This window comes from Pinus tabuliformis, chromosome X (genome assembly GCF_031772625.1).
Source record: "Pinus tabuliformis cultivar Carrire ecotype Pingquan chromosome X, CPIR1, whole genome shotgun sequence".
NCBI lineage: Eukaryota > Viridiplantae > Streptophyta > Pinopsida > Pinales > Pinaceae > Pinus > Pinus tabuliformis.
The window spans coordinates 1,170,109,137-1,170,131,465 of record NC_142308.1 but is presented as its reverse complement, the minus strand read 5'-3'; positions in this window follow the sequence as shown (position 1 = coordinate 1,170,131,465).

Here is a 22,329-nt window from a genome sequence, read left to right as displayed (position 1 = left end):
AAAGGACTATAGTAATAATGTAACATACTTGTAACATGTAGCTTATGGTTGGGTCATCAGCCTCCATCTGAGATCCTTGCATGCTCATCAGCATGTCCATCACCTGAAACAGAACAATTGACATCAAACCATTCATGTAAGAGACATCAATCACCTCTAGAAGTTATGTTCTGAGGTTTTAAGTGGGGCCTGAACTAACAAAATTCAACGAGAGAAACCAAAGTTGGGTCTACATTAATACTTATTTCAAATGTTCCATTTCCATCAATTTTTTGTCTTTTCCTTCAGGTTAAAAAAACAGTAACAAAAATTAAATCAACTGAACAAATAACTCATAACAAACAAATAAAGTAGTGAAACACAAGACATATTGATTTGAAAAGGTAAACCGACATAAATCCATCATACCCCTAGATTTATTAAACACAAAGTGGGATAAAAAATAATTGAAACACAAACCTCTCGATGCTTAAAAGATTTGGGGTTAAGATGGATCTATGATGGTATGTTTTAGTATTGTATTCTTTTACATTGGGGTAATGATCCACTTTTTTGTTTTGTTTTAGACCACATTTTTTTCATTTTCATTTGTAAATGTGATACACAAGACACATCTCACCCATATTGGGCTTTAGACTGCATCAAGAGAACAAAAATAGCAAGTGGCAGGTCATTCTTTCTATTATTCTCATTTTCTTTCCTAAGCTCCCTGCCACAACACACTTGTCTATTTTATCCTATTCCACAAAGAATACACACCAATTTGTCTAGAAGAGGTATACATGAAATCATTGAGCTAACTACCTTGCATTATTATTACCTCTTTAAGATCAATTGTGAATTTCTCTTTGTTGGGTGTGTAGCCTGATTATCCTCCTCATTCAGAGGTCTTGTTTCAGTTGTGTCTGGATCGTAGTCCCTCACAGCGGGGTGTGTGTGGGGGGATTCCATACCTCCGCCCCCCCCTCCACTAGTGCCACCGGGGAGGGGGGGAGGTCCACGAGGGTAGTAGAAGCAACTTAGACCCCCCCCTGGCGAGGGGTTGAGGGGCAACGCCCCCGAAGCAAAAAATTATATAAAAATTGCCTTGTAAAATATTGTAATTTTGTAGTCAATCTAGGTCGTTCATTAGGCAGAAGGTCTGATGGTTGAATTTATGTTAATTTAGGTATTTTTGCCCTATAAGGGAACATTCGATTTATATGAGATAATTGTATTATGGTCGTGTATTATTATTTCGTGTGAGAAAAAGAAAGGAGGTTGTGTGAGAGCGAAGAGGAAGTTACAACGAATTTGTTGTAGGTTGTATCCCTTCTATTTGTTGGGTAATATAAAAAAAGGACTGGTTGTTTCTCCATGGATGTAGACCAAATAGGGTGAACCACATATATCTGTTTTTTTTTGTTGTTTTTATTGTTTATTGTTTATTGTTTTTTTGTTTTTTTTTGTTTTTTTGTTTTTTTGTTTGTTTTTGTTTTTGTTTTTTGTTTTTGTTTTTGTTTTTGTTTTGTTTTTGTTTTTGTTTTTGTTTTGTTTTTATTTTTTGTTTTTGTTTTTGTTTTTGTTTTTTTGTTGTTTTGTTTTTGTTTTTTTGTTGTTTTGTTTGTTTTTTTGTTGTTTTGTTTGTTTTTGGTTTTTGTTTTTTGTTTTTTGTTATTTTTTTTTAAATCGTAATATTATATGTGTTCCATTGCTCTGTTATTTAATTTCTAATAACTGGTATCAAAGCGAAAGGTGTATTTGGTTGATAAAATCAAAGGAAAGAAGGGTTCCTAGTTTGAGTGGGAGTAATGGCAGAAGATGGTAGGTTTAGGGTTAAGAAATTCAACGACTAAAACTACCAGCTATGGAAGATGCAAATGGAGGATTATTTGTATCAGAAAGATATTTGCCTACCATTGAGCGGGAAAACAAATAATTCAACAAGTATGACAGATGAAGAATGGGAGATTCTTGACAGAAAGTCATTAGGGACAATACGATTGTGCCTAGCAGCGTCGATGGCCTTCAACATTTTAAAGGAAATGACAATGGAAGGTCTAGTGACAACATTGGCCAAACTATATGAAAAACCCCTAGCCTCAAACAAGGTATTTCTTATGAAGTGTTTATTTAATATGAAGATGTCAAAAGGTGGATTTCTTGCTGATAATTTAATTGAATTTAACATGGTCATTAGTCAGTTAAGTTCTGTAGGGGTAAATTTTGAAGGTGAAATTAGGGTTGTTTTGTTTATGTGCTCATTATCAGAAAGTTAGAATGGCTTAGTCAAGGCCATTAGTAATTTTGCATCTAGATCTAGTACTTTAAAGTTTGATGATGTTGTTGGTGCTATCATTAGCAAGGAAATGCGACGGAAAAGCTCAGGTGAGACAACGTGTAATGATTTGACTATAGAGACTAGAGGAAGAAAACTAGAGAGAGGTAAGAACCCATGATATCACAATAAGTCAAGGAAAGACAGATTCAAATCCATATCAGGGATAGTGTGCTAGAAATGTGGGAAAAAATACTGTAAATCTCAGAAGGGAAAAGAAGGAGATGGACACCAAGAGAATAATCAAGAAGCGAATGTGACAAGTGATGTGTCGAAAGATGCTCTGATTATTTCATTAGAAAATACTATTTATGCCCGAGAGTTAGATTCAGGGGATTCATTCCATGCCACCCCTGATATGAAACATTTTCATGGCTATGTTCAAGGAGATTTTGGACAAGTTCATCTGGGTGATAATAAACCCTATTAAATTATTGGAATGTGTAAGGTACTTATAAAATAATAGAATGGAAACTAATGGATGCTAAAGGATATAAGGCATGTGCCAGATCTAAAGAAAAATATAATTTCAACAGGGTAGTTGGGAGGTGAAGGTTGTGTAACTATATTTACAGACAATACTTGGAAGATCACTAAAGGAGCACTGGTAATAGCAAAAGGAGAAAATCTTGGTACATTGTATTTACGCAATGTTGTTTCTAATTTTATCAATGCTTTAACATCCACAGGCGTAGATACGACACTGTGGCATATTAGGCTTGGGCACATGAGTGATAAGGGGATGCAGATTCTTCACTCAAGAAATTTGTTGCCAAGTTTGAAGCATGTTGATTTGGATTTCTGTGAGAATTGTGTTTATGGAAAACAAAAGAGAGTCAATTTTCTCAGAGTTGGGAAAGAAAAGAAGAGTGAAAAATTAGATCTTGTGCATACAGACGTATGAGGACTTGCTCACGCATCATCTCTTAGTGGCTCTCCCTATTATGTTACTTTTATTGATGATGCAACTAGGAAAACTTGGGTTTATTGTATTCGAAATAAATATGATATCTTTGATACTTTTAAGAAATGGAAAGCTTTGGTTGAGAACGAGCTAAGAAAGAAGTTGAAGGGTCTCAAAATCAAATAATGGAGGTGAACATTGCAACAAGGAGTTTGATAATGGAATTAAGAGAGAGAATATAGTTCCAGGGACACCACAAGAAAATGGTGTGTCAAAAAGGATGAACATGACAATCATGGAGTGTGCAAGGTGTATGAGATTACATGCAGGGTTATCCTCACAATTTTGGGTAGATGTTGTAGACCCTGATGTTTATATAATAAATAAAGGGCCTATAAGTTCCTTGGATCATGGTAATCCAGAGGAGGAATGGACAAGTAAGAAGGTAAACTACTCATTTCTAAATACTTTTAGTTGGGAAGCATTTGTCAATATTAATAAAGAAAAGAAAACAAAGCTTGAGGCAAAATCAAATAAATGTACCTTCATTGGATATGGTGTTAATGATTTTTGTCATTGCTTATATGATTATGAAAACCATAAAATCATCAGAAGTAGAGATGTGGTATTCAATGAAAGGGTCTTTGTAACAACCCTGATGAAAATTCCATGTAATAAAAGTAAATAAAGGTGAAATAATAACCATGGATGATGGGACACTTATTCCAAGTTGAATGTTGGGCATATTCCTAATGATGGGGATCCCTTGTGATTGTTTATGGCTAAGGAAATTGGCAAAGGCAATGGATAAGGCTTTGGAAAGGCAAAATGACATTTTTGGCACATTTATTTATGAAAATAATGGAAATTAGGAGAAAAGGAAGGTGAAAGCTCATAAGTTGAATGTGAGAAGGAAAATAATGGAAAATGAAGAAAATAGAGGCCTCATTCATAAAAAGGCTTATGAGAATTAGTTGGTAACATTTTGTCAATTCATTTTTGGATCTCTCTCATTATTCTCTCTCCCTCATACTCTTGGAGACTTAGAGTTTTCTTGGAGCACTCTTGGAGCGTGTGGCATACTTGGATTCTTGGAGCAAGAAGGCAAATGAAGAGCAGGAAAGCACAAGAAGGCATCGGGATCAACAACTACAACATATTTGCTTGCAGGTACCGAGTTGCATGTATGTTTCCTTCACTAGTTTGGCATGCATGGCATATGCATGTGAATTTTTGGTTGTGATTTGTCATTGGCATGGAGGATGGCACAGATTGAGACTCGATTGCCTAGCTTTGCCATTTCCTGGATAGCCATGGTGATTGTGGGTTTACTTTCATTGTTTTGTTTTGGTTGGTTCTCATGTTTCCTTAGCTTGGGTTGAGTTATTAGTGCTGGAAGCCCTGTAACAACTTGGATTGAGTTACTAGTCCTGGAGCCTTGGATCCTTGGTTGGACAAACACTCTAGAACCCTTGGTGGGTTGAGTTACTAATCGTGGAGCCTTGGTTTGATAAACGCTCTAGAGCCCGGTAAAAGCTGTGGGTTAAGTTACTAGTCCTGGAGCCTTGGTTGGAAAAACACTCTGGAGCCATGGAAGGCTTGGATAGAGACCAATCTGATGATGGTTTTGTGATGTCTGACTGTGAGGTAGGATCACTGTTTGATGGGTTGAGGTGGATGGCCTTTGGAAGCCCTTGATGGTTTTTTCAATGATGTGTTCTATGAGATCCCACATTCATGCTTGGGATATGGCACGGGGGTGAATGAATGAAGAGAGATTTGGCTAAGCCATTCTACGGCCGGGTGGAATGTGGAAGTCCCATCTCGAGTTTGGATTTTGCATCATTAATGAAAGGTTATTTCTCCTTGTATTTCTATGAGAATTTTGATGGATTGTATGTGGTCTATATGGTTGTACTTTCATGAGTATTTTTGTCCCTATTATGCTAGTTATGTATGTGTTTTATGACAACAACCATGTATGGATTTCCTCATGTTTTTACTTGTAATTGAATGATTAATGTATCTATGACCTAATGGATGGAATGATAGTTGATGTGTTGAGGCATCAATGGTTCTTAGCGATTCTCAGCTAAGTATGAGACCCCTATGCTCAGAACTGTTAATTACACCTGTAGATTACACATTTGCAATATGTTTGATGAAATTCCTGTCATGGCTAGTAGGGGTCCAATCAAGGTCTTGAACAAGTATTTGCTTTAGTACTGTCATTTCCATGTTATTTTACTTATCTGAAGAGATGGTTCAATTCTGGGCAGTGACCTAGGCTTTGGGACTGAAAAAGTGGCTCAAATCCTGGAGTCATTGGCATGGCACTAACATTTTTTCTCTCTTGTCAGTGGTAGGCAAGCTTGTGAGAGCGACTTTGAGTTGCTGGTCACACTCATGCCTATAGCATGGGAGCGATTGAGCCTTAAATTGTCCAAAAGCTCAGTGGGACCCCAAGGCAAGTTGTCTAAAGTATTGGATTGGTTCCTGAGGGTCATGTAGCTGATAATTAATGTCTGTATGGTGTGTTTCTGTCAGTTCCACTTCCTTAACGTGACTTAGGAGGTTGAATCATATCATAGTGGCCTCTCGTCACATTTTTACCCTAGCTGGATGGTTGCTTGGGTAGATGTGGGAGGAGGGTGTTATAGAGTGGTATCAGAGCATGGTTCACCCCTCAGACTGGATGGGATATGTGTTGGTCATGCATGCATGTCAGTTGCATGTGTGTCTCTCACACTTGCATTCCATGTGCTTGTTGCATTTGCATGATGTTGTTCATGGTTGTAGTCATGTCATCATGTGAAATTTGAGGTCTGATTGTGGAATGCATTGCTATGAGTGTATGACTGGTTACATGTCGATTTATTTCGCCTAGTATGCTTGGTTTCATGTGTCATTCTTGCAGATTTGATTTCAAGTATTGTTCATTCATGATAGTTCATGTGTTTATGCATATGTGTGGATGGTTATGCATTGCTTATGCATGTTCATGTTTGCATGTGGTTAAGTGTATAGTGACGTAATGTTGGTGGTTGTCATGCACGAGGTCATGGTGTGTGTTGTTGTTGAGGTCATGCATTGATGACTGGACCCTAGCTATAATGACGGTTGCATGGTCATATGCTTATGTTTTATGTTTCTATATGTTGTCATGATTATGTTATACATGTATCACGTTGATTTGTTGATCTTGCAGATGAGGTATCCTCCCCGAACTATACTAAGGTACGTTGGTTTATTGTGATTTGGTTTAGCTGACATGATATACCTTGCAGGAAGAAATATCAAATGGCTAGAAATATGGTTGACTACAAAGACTCTCCCTATGAATCCAAAGAGAAACATGGTGTTGGAAACTACTTTGACTTGGCCGTGACACTGAGAAGCTTAAAGGAAGAAATAAGGAGTTGTAAGGCAGATAATGACAGAATCATATAGGCACAAGAAAAGTTAGCAGAGGTAAATGCAGTCATACTTCAGAGCTTGTTAGATTTGCAGCGATAGGGACTACTTTAGATAAGCCATGAGCAGGAGGATAGAACTAATGGGGCATATGGTAGTAGATCACATGGTGGTCACAAATCAGATAGAGATGACACAATCAAAGATGGAAGATTGTTGGACACTTCGGATAGGAGAAGGGATAGACACATGTATGATTCTAATTTTGATTCAGATAAACACTATGATTGTCATTTGTATCATCCTTACAAGAGGAGTGATAAGGGGCATTTGCCAGAAGAGTTTAAGAAAGCAAAGCCACCAACATTTGATGGAGAGGTAAAGAAATTGCAAGATGTAGAGACATGGTTGCTAGGAATGAATAAGTTCTTTTGATTTCATGACTATTCAGAGAACATGAAAATTAGAGTGGCTACATTTAGTCTTAAAGTAAAATCAGACATTTGGTGGGAAGACGTGAAGAATGTCGGAGGTATAAATGAGGAATATTTGACTTGGAGTGAGTTTGAGCAGATATTCAAGAAAAAGTATTTGTTAGAAAGATACTTTAATGACCGGGCGAAAGAATTGTATGAGCTAAAGATGGGATCCATGACAGATGATGAGTACACTAACAAATTCTTGGAGTTGTTGAGGTATGTGCCTTACCTCAAGGAGGAGAAGGCTAAGATTCAGATATTTATTAGTGGGTTACTGGTTGCATTCAAAGATAGGATTGAGTTCGACGAGCCTAGATCATTGGAGGAGGCTATCCAAAAACTGAAGCATTGCTATGAACAATCGAAGCGCAAAACTAAGATGAAGCCAGACTGGAGAGGCAATGCAAAGAACAAGGGAAAATGGGATAAGAAGCGAGTAAGACCACATGATTCGGGTAATAAGGAGAATGTTGCACCACCTAAGAGGTTCAATGCATTAAATAGAGGACATGGACACAGATATGAGGAGCAGAATAATGAGAAAGTGTGGTGTTGGACGTTTGGAGGAGATCATCGCAAGAAGGATTGTCCATAATACCAGAGTGGTAGGCCTAAGATATATAGTGCGCAGGAGGCACAAACTGTTGGATATGTTGGTCAAAGTATTCCACGTATCTATGCAACATTGGATAACAAACAGGCAGAGCATCAAGCATCTATCATTGAAATGGACGATAAGCTTTGTGATCAAGTTATTTCTATTTTGATTGACTTTGGATCTAATTATAGCTATGTTAGTCCTGACTTGGTGGATAAGTGTGGTTTGAGTAAGGAATTGCATGCAGAGTCTTGGTTAGTGAAGTTGGATACAGGTACAAAGAAGCGAGTTCATCATTGGGTAAGAGCTTGTGCATTTGATCTGAATGGTATGCCTATCACAACACATTTGAATGTATTACCGTTAGGTTCATACAATATGTTGTTGGGAATGGACTGGTTGTATCTTCATAGAACCAAGGTAGACTGTTATGATAAAGCCATTGAGTGTGTTGATGACAATGGAGAACCAAGAGTCTTACAGGGTAAGAAGAAAGCTACATTAGTTAGGATGGTGACAACTATGCAAGCAAAGCATAGTCGCAAGAAAGGGTGTAAGCTATTCATAGTACACATCTCTAGTGATAAGGGTAAGGAAGTTGAGGATATAGATGTGTTGAGCAGGTACCCAGTTTTTGCAACAGTTCAAGGATGTATTTCCTGAGGACATTACAGAGTTGCCACCTCACAGGGAGGTAGAATTTTCTATTGAGTTAGTGCCAGGGGAAGCTCCAACATCAAAAGCACCTTACAGGATGAGCACACCTGAGTTGGTTGAGTTAAAGTTGCAGTTGAAGGAAATGTTGGACAAGGGATACATTAGGCCAAGTGTATCACCATGGGGTGCACCGGTATTGTTTGTGAAGAAGAAAGATGGTACTCTCATATTATGCATTGATTACAGGCAGTTGAACAAAGTGACCATCAAGAACAGGTACCCTTTGCCGAGGATTGATGATTTTTTTGATTAGCTAAAGGGAGTAGCAGTGTTCTCGAAGATCGAATTGAGATCTGGATACCATGAGGTACGCATCAAAGAGGAAGACATTTACAAGATTGCGTTCAGAGCCAAGTATGGGCATTATGAGTTTGTTGTTGTTCCATTTGGCTTAACTAATGCTCTAGCTGCATTCATGTGTTTGATGAATAGTGGGCTGCGTCCATATTTGGATAAGTTTGTTATTATGTTCATTGATGATATACTGGTATATTCTAAAAATGAGGAAGAGAATGCCGAACATTTAGCAGCAGTGTTGAGGTTGCTGAGAGAGCGTTAGTTGTATGCTAAGCTCAATAAGTGTAGTTTCTTTCAGATTGAGGTACACCACTTGGGGCATGTTGTCTCCAAAGAGGGAATTACAGTAGATCCAAAAAATATAAGAGCCATCATGGAGTGTGTAGCTCCTAAGAATGTAGATGAGGTGAGATATTTCATGGGTTTGGCAGGCTACTATAGGAGGTTCATCAAGAAATTCTCACAGATGGTTATCCTATCACATTTTTGCACAGGAAAGGTAAGAAGTTCGAATGGACTGAGGAGTGTGAGGCTAGTTTTGAGCAACTTAAGCAATTGTTGACACATGCATCAGTACTACAGATTGCAGATCCGGACAAAGAGCTTGTGGTATGCACAAATTCTTGCAAGAGAGGGTTTGGTGGAGTCCTTATGCAGGATGGACAGGTGGTATGCTATGAGTCTCGGAAACTAAATGAGCACGAGCAAAACTACCCGACACATGATTTGGAGTTAGCAGCGATCATACATGCATTGAAGATGTGGAGACACTATTTTCTTAGCAGGAGGTTTGTACTTACAAGTGATCACATTGGGTTGAGGTATTTGTTTGACCAACTGAATCTGAATGCGAGGCATGCTAGATGGTTGGCCACGATCAACGAGTTTGATTTCGAGATCATGTATATCAAGGGTAAAGAGAACATAGTGGCAGATGATCTTAGTAGACGGATAGAGGTAAATCACTTAGCAGCTATGAGCTCCTATGGGATAGATCTACAGGATAGGATTTTGCAGGCAGGTCAGCAGGATGTCAGATATATTATGCACATGTTACAACAGAGTATTGGTACAGGTACATGTGATGGTACAGGTAGTAGTACAGGTACAAGTATGGGTACAGGTATAGGTGCAGGTGCATAAGGTATGGATTATTGTCTTACAACAGATGGGCTGGTCAGGTTCTGAGATATGATATATGTATCAGATAACAATGAGCTCAAGAAGGTGGTCTTGAGGGAGTTTCATGTGAAACCTTATTTAGGTCACCCAGGGAATCAAAAGACATTAACTGCAGTGAAGAGATTTTACTATTGTCTGATTTTGAAGAAGGATGTAGCAGAGTTTGTCGCTAGATGTTTTGATTGTTAGCAAGTGAATGAAGAATGTAAACATCCAAGTGGACTTCTAGAACCAATTGCAATTCCCAAATGGAAATGGGAGGTTATTTCCATGGATTTAATGACATGGTTACCTAATACAGTGAAACAACATGATTCCATCATGCTCATTGTGGACAGGTTAACAAAGGCTGCACAATTCATTCCGGTGAAGTCTACGTTCTCAGCTAGTGATGTGGCACAAGTATTCATTAGAGATGTAGTTAGACTGCACAGTATTCCAAAGAAGAATGTGTCAAACAGGGATGCGAAGTTCGCTTCCAAGTTTTGGAAGGAGTTATTTTCAAGTTTGGGCACCGAGTTGGCCTTCAGCACAACTTATCATCCGCAGGCAGATGGACAGACAAAGAGGGTCAATAGGATATTGGAGGACATGTTGAGGATGTATGTGATGCATTAATAGAGGAAGTGGGAAGACTATGTCCCTTTGGTAGAGTTCACATACAACAACGGTTATTAGGAGTAACTGAGGATGAATCCTTTTAAAGAATTGTATAGGTAGAGTTGTAACACTCCTCTCAGTTGCAATGGAGTGATCTGGTTAACAGGGTGTTGGTTGGACCAGATATGTTGGCAAACATGGAACAAGAAATGCAGGTAATCAAGAAGAATATAAAGGTATCACATGATAGGCAGAAGCTTTTTGTAGATACGAACAGGTTGTTTAAGGAGTTACAAGTTGGGGAACAAGTGTACTTGTGCACCAAACCAAAGAAGAGTTGCTTGCGGATTGGATCATGTGCCAAGCTGGCACCACGGTTTTGTGGATCCTTTAGTATCGTTGAGAGGATTGGGCCAATAGCCTATCGACTTGCACTGCCCTCGACATTGAAAGTCCATGATGTTTTGCATGTATCATTGATTAAGAAGTATGTTAAGGATGCTTATCATGTGATTGACTGGTCTGTATTGCAGGTGGAACCAGATGGATAATTCCATCCAAATCCTTAGTGTATATTGCAGAAAAAGGTGTTCATGCTCCAGAACCGAGAAATAGAGCAAGTTAAAGTGCAATGGAAGCACTTTGGGCCCGATGAAGCTACATGGGAGATGGTGGATCAGATGCAGGCTATGTATCCTTCCTTGTTTGCCGGTTGAGGCAAAGTAACTTTGATATGGTGGTTTGGTATATGCTTTATGGTGGTTTGATATGTGCTTTATGGTGGTTTGGTATATGCTTTATGGTGGTTTGATATATGCTTTATGATGGTTTGGTATATGTTATATGATGTTTTGATATATGCTTAGATATGGTGTTTAGTGTATGTTTTGATATATGCTTTGGTATATGTTTTGGTATGTATATATTTTTGGTAATGTTGCTATATGTACACATGTATATGGATGTAAATATTGCCATGAGCTATGTTATAAAGCTCCACTATGCGGTATGGGTGTTATGTCATTATGATTATGTTGTCATGTTACTATGTTATCATGTGGTTATGTTATCATGATGTTATGATGTCATGTGGGTTGGTACTCAATAGGATGATCATTGTAAATATCGTAATGAGCTATGTTATAAAGCTCCACTATGCGGTATGTTATCATGTTGTCATGATGTTTTGTTTGGAGCAGATATTTCATTATCAATACTGCATTGAGCTATGTTATAAAGCTCCATGAGCAATATGTCTTCTTTCAACAGGTCCCTGAGGTATATGTGTGATTAAACACCGAGAATGGTGTACCCTAAGGGGGAGGGTTCTGTAACAACCCTAGTGAAAATTCCATGTAATAAAAGTAAATAAAGGCAAAATAATAACCACAGATGATGGGACACTTATTCCAAGCTGAATGTTGGGCAAAATCCTAGTGATGGGGATCACTTGTGATTGTTTATGGCTAAGGAAATTGGCAAAGGCAATGGCTAAGGCTTTGGAAAGGCAAAATGGCATTTTTGGCACATTTATTTATGAAAATAATGGAAATTAGGAGAAAAGGGAGGTAATAGGTCACCGGTTGTGTCGGCCGGATAAATCGTTGTTGCGGACAAGACCGATCTCCCTAGTATCTAATGATATCTAGCGACAAGCAAGACAATCAAATTCTATATTTCTCTAAATATTGAGATTTATAAATAAAAGCCAAGAGATGTTTCAGACCCTACCACAAGTCTAATGCCAGTTTGTGGAAGCCATGCTCCGTTCGTCCAAATGAGCTCCCTTTTAAAGAATCTGCAAACACAAACATGCACACATCAAATAACACCTGCATAGCCAATATAATAAACCATATTTATCATGATGATCAAGGAATTCATGAAATAAACCATAGAAGACAATTTATTGAGAAAAATGAATCTGATTGTATTAACTTTAAACAAAGAAGAACTTTACAACCTTGGTGCCTTGATGTTGTACAAGCTCCTCCCAGGGTCCAGTAAGAATCCCCTCTACTTTGACAAGCTTCACTCTATTCCCAAAGAGATAAAAGGTATGTAATCTCTCCTCTCAAGCTGAATTAGGAAGTCTAAATTCCAACAGCATTTACCCTAAAAAATATTCAGCTTTCAACCTCCCTAGCAACCAGCCCAATGCCTCAGTTTATAGTGCAGAGGAAGGAAGTTACCAGGTCCACCTATGAAGGGATAGAGTCCTCCTTCAAAGGGATAAGCTCCTCACATCAAGGGGTTAGCTCCTTTAGTTATGGGATGCATGAACCACCAAGGAGCGAACTAACCACCTCAAGATTCCCTCTAGAAGCTTCCAGAAATAACCCAAAGTGAGTTTTTAAGAATGTACTTGCGCCTTTTTGACTTTTACAGGGGTCCACACCCATTACACAGAAACAGAGTGGGCAAGTCTGCAAGGGACATGACCAGTGGGTGCGGGACCGCAGGTAATGCTAAGAGAAAGTGCAGAACCAGAGTTTTAGAGATTTTTAAGGGATTTCTCTCATTTTTCAAGGCTTGACATGAAGAGATGAGGTTTAAGACTTGCATAGGAGGAAAGTATGAGTGGTGATAGACTCACACTGATTGTAGAATGTCATGGTGAGAATATTTTGTGTAACAGATTGCCCCCTAAAGTGTGAAGTCTGTAATAGATAGTATTTGTCATCTAAGAAGAGTGAAGTACTTTATCATTTCGAGGATCATCTTGTGGAGAGCTTGGTTGGAACCTGTAAAAACATTCAATACAATATATATATATATATATATATATATGTTCATATCATCGCTGAGGTAGGCATTCCCATACTCAGATCAAAACTGACTAGAAAACTAACTAAACTGCTATGATATAGGAATGATCTTGTAATACATCACAAGCATAGACATATGTAGACACAGTATGGGCACAACCATCTGTTTATGAATAGTCCACTGTATAATGAATAACAAAATTCCTCGTAGCCTGGATGGTGGAAACTAGATCCAGGGTCTTGATTTCTGCTTCCCGAACTAGTACGATTCTATACATGTGAATGAATGTGTCGAAGTCAGACATGGTAGAAACCACTTGATTACCAGTCAATGATGTAAACTGTTAACAAGTGTGAGAGAAACCACCAGTAGTGTCAATGGCTCTCAAAGTACTCAGTACAATCCATGAAATGTGAATAGATGCGCTGATGTCGAACATGTCATAGAATCCTTTGATCGAAGGTCAATGATGCAACCTATCATCAGAGGCGAGAAACCTACCATTGAGGCATGCAGATTCCAAGGTACTGATGATTTCTAGATCATCTTTCTAGATAATGAGCTGAAGTTGATAGAAAGCGATCTGTTGTAGGCAAGCCCACAACACGAAATCATAGGTCAAGTTTGAAGAAATATATTTGGCAAGGACTAACTCAGGGATGGTCAAGATGGATGATAGATATTTTGCAGATGAATGGTTTATTTGAACCGACCTCTTGAACATGTAACAACACTGCAGATGGTTTGGTGACAATTGACCCAAAGCTAATACCCAGAAACCGGCTGAAGACTTTCAATATGGTTTGATTAACTATTAGGCAAAGGATTTCCCAACCCAGGTGAAAAAAAAGTGTCGTGTTCAAGAGTGGTTGAATGCTTTTCTGAGACACAAAGTATAACAAACAGGTTCATTTTTCTCTCTTTTCCCCCACCATTTCTAGCAAGTACCTCTTTATTTTTGACAAGCTTGAGGAGGATAACATTTGCTTGATTATAAGCTCATCCTTCGGATGAGTCCAACTTAGTTTAAAATTCGAACCCTAAGAAGGAGTGGTCCGTTCCTGTTTGTAATTGAACAGGTCCTTTACTGTTAAATTTTAATGAGTCCAGTATAGGAGAAACTCGATGTTTTTCAATTTTAGGGAGTCAGAAGAAAAACTTAAGAAAACTACATGGATGTCTTTTTTCGTAAATTTGTGTCTCCCAAGCCCGAAAAAGTATAAAATAATACTTGAGAGAACCGCTTGACCATTACGATCAAGGAGTACTTTTCATAATTAGTGGTCCTGATCCGAAAAAGTAAAAAAGCGATCAAAGACACGTCGTTTTATAACCAATATCGAACTTGAAACGATAAAAGCCCGGCAATCTTTTCATGTTTATATGGTCAGAAAAGAGCTATAAGTGGACCGTCCTTTTAATTCCGTTTTAACGAGTTTAAAAAGAAAAAACTCAGAAATCTTTTCATATTTTACGAGTCAGAAAAGAGCTTAAAGAGGACTCGTCCTAGAGGAACGAGTGGTATAAAGGGTAGCAACTGGTTCCGGCAATGGAGGAACTACTCAAAACATGTAACGGTTAAGAGATTAGCTAATAAAACCACTCATAGATGCGGTCCCTCAGGAAGGGTAAACAACCAAGTGAAAGCATATGATCAGCCAAAGAGATGGTGGCGATGGAATGAAAACAACCAAGGCTCATCTAACAGAATTTAGCGGATAAAAAAGGCAATCACGAGATGTAAAACGGGTATGGGTTCATTTTTACACAAGCTTGAACCATAGAGAACTTTGCTTGGATTCGGTTTCATGTTTACACAAGCTTGAAATGAAAAACTATGCTTGTTATAAGTTCGCATGCCCCTAGCATAATGACGCAAAACGAGGTACATGCCCCCCAAGCTTCATTGCATTCAACCAGGTGGATGAAATGAAGGTTTACTTTCAAGATCTTGGAAAGACTCGAGGGAGTTGTTTCATTTTTTAGTGAGGTTGACACAGGAAAAGAAGTATCCTCAAAACCCTTGTTTCATTTTTTAAACGAGCTTGACACAAGATAAGGAACTATGCTCATGACTCCTTGTTTCATTTTTTAATGAGCTTGACACAAGACAAAGAACTATGCTCATAAAATCCTTGATTCATTTTTTTAATGAGCTTGACACAAGACAAGGAACTATGCTCAAGTCTACTCTCTACAATCTACCTAACAAGGAACTATGCTCTAAAATCCTTGATTCATTTTTTAACGAGCTTGACACAAGACAAGGAACTATGCTCTAAAATCCTTGATTCATTTTTTAACGAGCTTGACACAAGACAAGGAACTATGCTCAAGTATACTCTCTACAGTCTACCTATATAACCTATTGATTCTTTTTTTTTTAATGAGGTTGACACAGGAAAAGAACTGTCCTCATACCTGATTCATTTTTTAATGAGGTTGACTCAGTAATAGGAACTATCCTCTGACTAACTGATTCATTTTTTAACGAGGTTGACATAGGAAAAGAATTGTCCTCATACCTGATTCATTTTTTAATGAGGTTGACTCAGTAATAGGAACTATCCTCTGACCAACTGATTCATTTTTTAACGAGGTTGACATAGGAAAAGAACTGTCCTCATACTCACTGATTCATTTTTTAACGAGGTCGACACAGTAAAAGGAACTTTCCTCGAACAACTGATTCATTTTTTAATGAGGTTGACACAGGAAAAGAACTGTCCTCATACTGATTGATTCATTTTTTAACGAGGTCGACACAGTAAAAGGAACTTTCCTCGAACAAGCCTGTTTCATTTTTTAACGAGGTTGATACAGGAAAAAAAACTATCCTCATACCTCATTCATTTTTTAATGAGGTTGACTCAGTAACGGGAACTATCCTCTGACCAACTGATTCATTTTTTAACGAGGTCGACACAGTAAAAGGAACTTTCCTCGAAACACCCTGTTCCTTCTTTTAACGAGGTTGACACAGGAAAAAACTATCCTCGCCAACAGATTATGGCTTCCAACTGGAAGAAAGACATGTAAATGGACACACCTTGATCATGGCTTCCAAGAGGTCTTCATTAGAAGGAAGAATAGTTCTTTGGAAGGAACACATGTCAAGGGACTCAAAAGGGATAAGAACATCGCGTTCAAGTAATCCTATAGAGTTTTCCATGTCAATTACCAGATCTAAATCAAAGGAAGATGAGCAAACAGTGAGAGGCTCACTTACATCGGTAATTGAAAACATGGGATCAGTTGCCACATAATTAACCCGTGGCGGGGTAGATACTACTTTAGAATCAGGAACAATTAGGGGTGTCAAATTATTGGTAGTTGAAACAAGACTAGGGAATGAAAGCTGGTCTACAGTCACAATATTTCCATTGTGAGGGAAAGACATCACGCGAAAGAGTGTCGATACGATAGCTTTCATTGCATAAACATAGTCTCGCCCAAGGAGTAAATTGAAATCCAAGGTACCTCGAACTACCATAAGATCAATACAGATAGTTTTACCTTCCAAGGTAATAGAAAAATTAGGAAGGATCCCTAAGGGTTCACTAATGGTTATGTTAAAAGCTTTCAGATTCTGCGTAACAGGCACAAGTTGAGGGGAACCCAAAGCTTTCCAAGCAGTTGAGGATAAAATACTAACAGAAGCACCTTCATCTACCTGTGTGCGGTGCATGTCCCTACCACCAACCTTGACAATGATTTGGAAAGGGATGGAGGAAGGAAGATGAGGTTCTGTCAATCTATTCCAATCAAAGGAAAAGACCTCAGTACTTGGAGGGGGTTCTGTAGAAACAAGTGAAATGCCCCCTGGCGTAGAAGAATCTGATGTAACAGAAAGAACCTGAGCGGTATGAAGTTCACTATCTAAAGGGAGAGTTTGATCGACCGAATGTGAAATTGAATCGACCACTTGATCAACTAATGGATCATCAACCTGAGTGATATGAGTTTCACTCTCCAATGGAACAGTGGGATCGACTGTACTTGAAATTAGATCAATCACTCCGTCAATTGACGGTAGGTTGGGAGAAAGTTTACAGTAACCAGTTGGAAATTCTTGCTGTGGAATAGTAAGGTTTTCCAACAATTTTGAGGCTTCATCCATGTGAGGGCAACTGTGAGTTTGATGACTCCCTTTGCATAACTTACAAGGAAACCTAACTTTACCCTTTTTCCTAGGAACGTGACTATCACTGGTTGATGGATCAATGAAAAGTTGATGAGATTTTTTTGACCATACTTCCAAGACCTTTGGAATACTAGGACAATTGATAAGGAAGTGGTCACCCTTACAAAGCCTGCAAGGGTATTTGGGTTTATGATGCATGTTGGAGGTTTCCTCAACACAACTAACACTTACAGCCGTGGTTGGTTGGTTGACTTCTTTCTTATCTTGCTTCTTATTTTTCTTCTTCTTCTTCCCTTTCTTCTTCTTCTTGGCCGCTTGGTTACTAGCATCATGGCTTTTACCAAGCGAAGAGGAAGAAATGGAGGAAGAAATATTAGGCGAAGAAGGTAAAGGGTCCACAGAAGGTTGGTGATGTTGAGATGGTGAACTTTGTTGAGGTGAAGCATTCGGTTGAGGTGGAACAATTGGAGTATTTGGGGCCAACGAAGTTGAAAATAACCATATTGGTAAACCTATTGTAAATCCAAGTAATGACAAAGTAGCCATATAAGGAGGATCAATATTTCCAAAGCAAGGAAAAGTACTAGGATTCTTGTTAAGAGGGGTTCCTTGGTTGGTAAATTCTGGAACAGTTTCCATTATATTCAACTTCGGTGAATTTTATTAACAATTTAAAACTAAAATTAACAATTCACAATTCACACCTAACAATTAAAATTCACATTTCACACCTATGGTCTCTAAAAGTAAAAACAAACAAATTAACACGCGCTATCAAATCTAGGAGTCAAACCACACACAAACAATAACTTTTCGTAATAAAAACACTAGTTGGTGATGAAATCCAACGTCGCAGAATTCAATACAGAAAGGGCAGTTGGAACAATTACCCCGAAAACCTGCTTAATGAAACAGACTGGCACAAGTTTCTTCACAAAACCGTCTCGAGTGAAGAGAACCCCCCAGAGAGTCCAAGTGAGTCTAGTCGACATCTGCTCCAGGTACAGTGGGATCTTCCCTCCACCGTCACCTTAGGAAAGAATCCTATAGATTATGGCCACTAAGGTTACCAACAGAAACAAATATACCTGGGGGAACAGTCTACGATCTGATACACACGCAAGGGCAGAGTAACAAAGCTCAATCCCCTTGAAGGCTCCTTGACATAATCCAAGGTTTACCAACAAGTGACCCCAGGCTCCTCGACAATGGTCAATCCGAGGTTTACCGTTTTTAATACGTGTATATCTGCTATCGTTCCCAATGAGGAAGGATTGATTACCTCACTGGTTCAGATATGATCTCGTGCTTGACTCCTTTAAGAGGAGCTTCCCAGAGCATAGATGTAACAATTGTTTCCTACCGCAAGATCGACTACTTGTTTGTTTTATTGTCTTGGAGAGTTAATTAAAACCTATTCCAAGACACTAGCCTAAGCTAGATTGGTGGAAAGAGCCCTAAAAATGTAAAAATTACTAGATGAATTTTAATTAAGCGCTGTGTTATTTAGGTTGTTATTACTCAAAAGGGTAAATGGATATGAAACCAATGGTGTTATGACCTGACCCAAAACTGAATGCAATCGAATATGATAATGTAATCTTTTCAATTTGATGAATCCTAACTAAAGTAAGGAGAGAGTTTCCATTCACTTCCAACAATGCAAAAAATTGACCACTAAGAGAAAATATAACAAATTCTCTAATGCACTAATTTCATCAAGAAAAACTAATGCAAATCAATTCCAAAATAGTTTTTTTGTTTTTGTGTGTTAAAAACAAGCATAAAAATATGTAAATTCAAATCAAAGAAATCTGATCTAAATCTACGATTGATTTTTCAGAATGTAAATTATGCAATTGTAATCTATGCACAATTCACTTGAAAAGTATGCAAATGTAATCTAGGCAAGAGAATTCTCAAACACAAGATGATTCTAATGTAATCTAAGAACCAATCAAGTGCAAGTCAAGAAAATTGGGTGAGAGTTCCAAAGATCAAAAAATAAAAACACTCAAAGGCGATTAACACTCAAACACAATTTAGCAAAAAACAAAAGCAAAAACAAAAGCAAAAAGATGCAAAATTGTGAAAAGACTGAGACAAACCTCCAAGTAATGACCAAAGGAAATCAAATTAAAAATTTCTCAAAAAAGAGACTCAAAACACCCAATTAACTTAATGGAGATTGATGAGATGAGGAATTCGCTGAAAGAAACTCATAAACAAGGCTTTTTGACAAAACACATGCAGATCTGGGTAGACACTAAAAGCTGAAAATAAAAACTAAACTTAACTGGACAAAAACAATTTAGGTTTTTCAAAAATTTTAACAGGGTCCGCAGGCTTCCGGTATAACCAGATGCGGTACCGCTTTGTGTAGTAAAGTAACAGTGTGGGGATGTCCGCACTGTGTTACAAATAGAACGTGCGGTCCTCTTCAAAATTTCGGAAAAAACAAAATATACTCCAGATCCTAAAAACTACCCAATCCCACACACATCAGGCAAAAACTAGAAACAAAGAAAAATTTTCTCAAGTCAAAGTAAAAGGAAAGGCAAAAAACCAAAATTCAAGTTCCCCAGCGGAGTCGCCATTTTTTTGGCCGGATAAATCGTTCTTGCGGACAAGACCGATCTCCCTAGTATCTAATGATATCTAGCGACAAGCAAGACAAGCAAATTCTATCTTTCTTTAAATATTGCAATTTATAAATAAAAGCCAAGAGATGTTTCAGACCCTACCTCAAGTCCAATGCTAGTTTGTGGAAGCCACGCTTCGTTCGTCCAAATGAGCTCCCTTTTAAAGAACCTGCAAACACAAACAGGCACACATCAAATAACACCTGCATAGCCAATATAATAAACCATATTTATCATGATGATCAAGGAATTCATGAAATAAACCATAAAAGACAATTTATTGAGAAAAATGAATCTGCTTGTATTAACTTTAAACAAAGAAGAACTTTACAACCTTGGTGCCTTGATGTTGTACAAGCTCCTCCCAGGGTCCAGCAAGAATCTCCTCTACTTTGACAAGCTTCACTCTCTTCCCAAAGAGATCAAAAGTTATGTAATCTCTCCTCTCAAGCTGAATTAGGAAGTCTAAATTCCAACAACATTTACCCTAAAAAATATTCAACTTTCAACCTCCCTAGCAACCAGCCCAATGCCTCATTTTATAGTGCAGAGGAAGGAAGTTACCAGGTCCACCTATGAAGGGATAGAGTCCTCCTTCAAAGGGATAAGCTCCTCACATCAAGGGGTTAGCTCCTTTAGTTATGGGATGCATGAACCACCAAGGAGCGAACTAACCACCTCAAGATTCCCTCTAGAAGCTTCCAGAAATAACCCAAAGTGAGTTTTTAAGAATGTACTTGCGCCTTTTTGACTTTTACATGGGTCTGCACCCATTACACAGAAACAGAGCGGGCAGGTCCGCAGGGGACATGACCAGTGGGTGCAGGACCACAGGTAATGCTAAGAGAAAGTGCGGAACCAGAGTTTTAGAGATTTTTAAGGGCTTTCTCTCATTTTTCAAGGCTTAACATGAAGAACTGAGGTTTAAGACTTGCATAGGAGGAAAGTATGAGTGGTGATAGACTCACACTGATTGCAGAATGTCATGGTGACAATATTTTGTGTAACAGGTTGCATGTGTGGAGGTAAATGAAGGAAAACAATGGAAAATGAAGAAAATAGAGGCCTCATTCATAAAAAGGCTTCTGAGGATAAGTTGGTAGCCTTTTGTCAGTGTAGTTTTGGAGCTCTCCCATTATTCTCTCTCTCTCTCTCATACTCTTGGAGACTTATAGTTTTCTTGGAGCACTCTTGGAGGGTGTGGCATACTTGGATTCTTAGAGCAAGAAGGCAAAGGAAGAGTAGGAAAGCACAAGAAGGCATTAGGATTAGCAACTACATCAGATTTTCTTGTAGGTACCAAGTTGCATGTATGTTTCCTTCACTAGTTTGGAATGCATGACATATGCATGTGGATTTTTGGTTGTGATCTGTCATTGGCATGGAGGATGGTCGGGATTGACAGCGGAATGCCTAGCCTTGCCATTTCCTAGATAACCATGGTGATTGTGGGTTTACTTTCATTGTTTTGTTTTGATTGGTTCTCATGTTTCCTTAGCTTGGGTTGAGTTATTAGTCCTTGAAGCCCTGGTTGGACAAACACTCTGGAAACCTTGTAACAACTTGGGTTGAGTTACTAGTCTTGGAGCCTTGGTTGGGCAAACGCTCTGGAGTCCTTAGTGGGTTGAGTTACTAGTCCCGGAGCCTTGGTTCGACAAATGCTGTAGAGCCCGGTAAAAACTGTGGGTTGAGTTACTAGTCCTAGAGCCTTGGTTGGACAAATGCTCTAGAGCCTTGGAAGGCTGGGATAGAGACCGATCTGATGATGGTTTTGTGATGTCTGATTGTGAGGTGGAATCATTGTTTGATGGGTTGAGGTGGATGGCCTCGTGAAGCCCTTGATGTTTTTTTGATTGATGTGTTCTATGAGATCCGACGTTCATGCTTGGAATATGGCATGGGGGTGAATGGTTGAAGAGAGATTTGGCTCAACCATTCTACGGTTGGGTGGAACGTGGAAGTCCCATCCCAGGTTTGGATTTTGCATCATTATTGAAAGGTTAATTCTCCTTGTATTTCTATGAGAATTTTGATGGATTGTATGTGGTCTATATGGCTGTACTTTATGAGTACTTTTGTCACTATTATGTTGGTTATGTATGTGTTTTATGATAGTAGCCACATATGGCTCTCCACATGTTTTTACTTGTAATTGAATGATCAATGTATCTATGGCATAATGGATAGAATGGCAGTTGATGTGTTGAGGCATCAATGGTTCTTAGCGATTCTCAGCTAAATATGAGACCCCTATGCTCAGAACTAT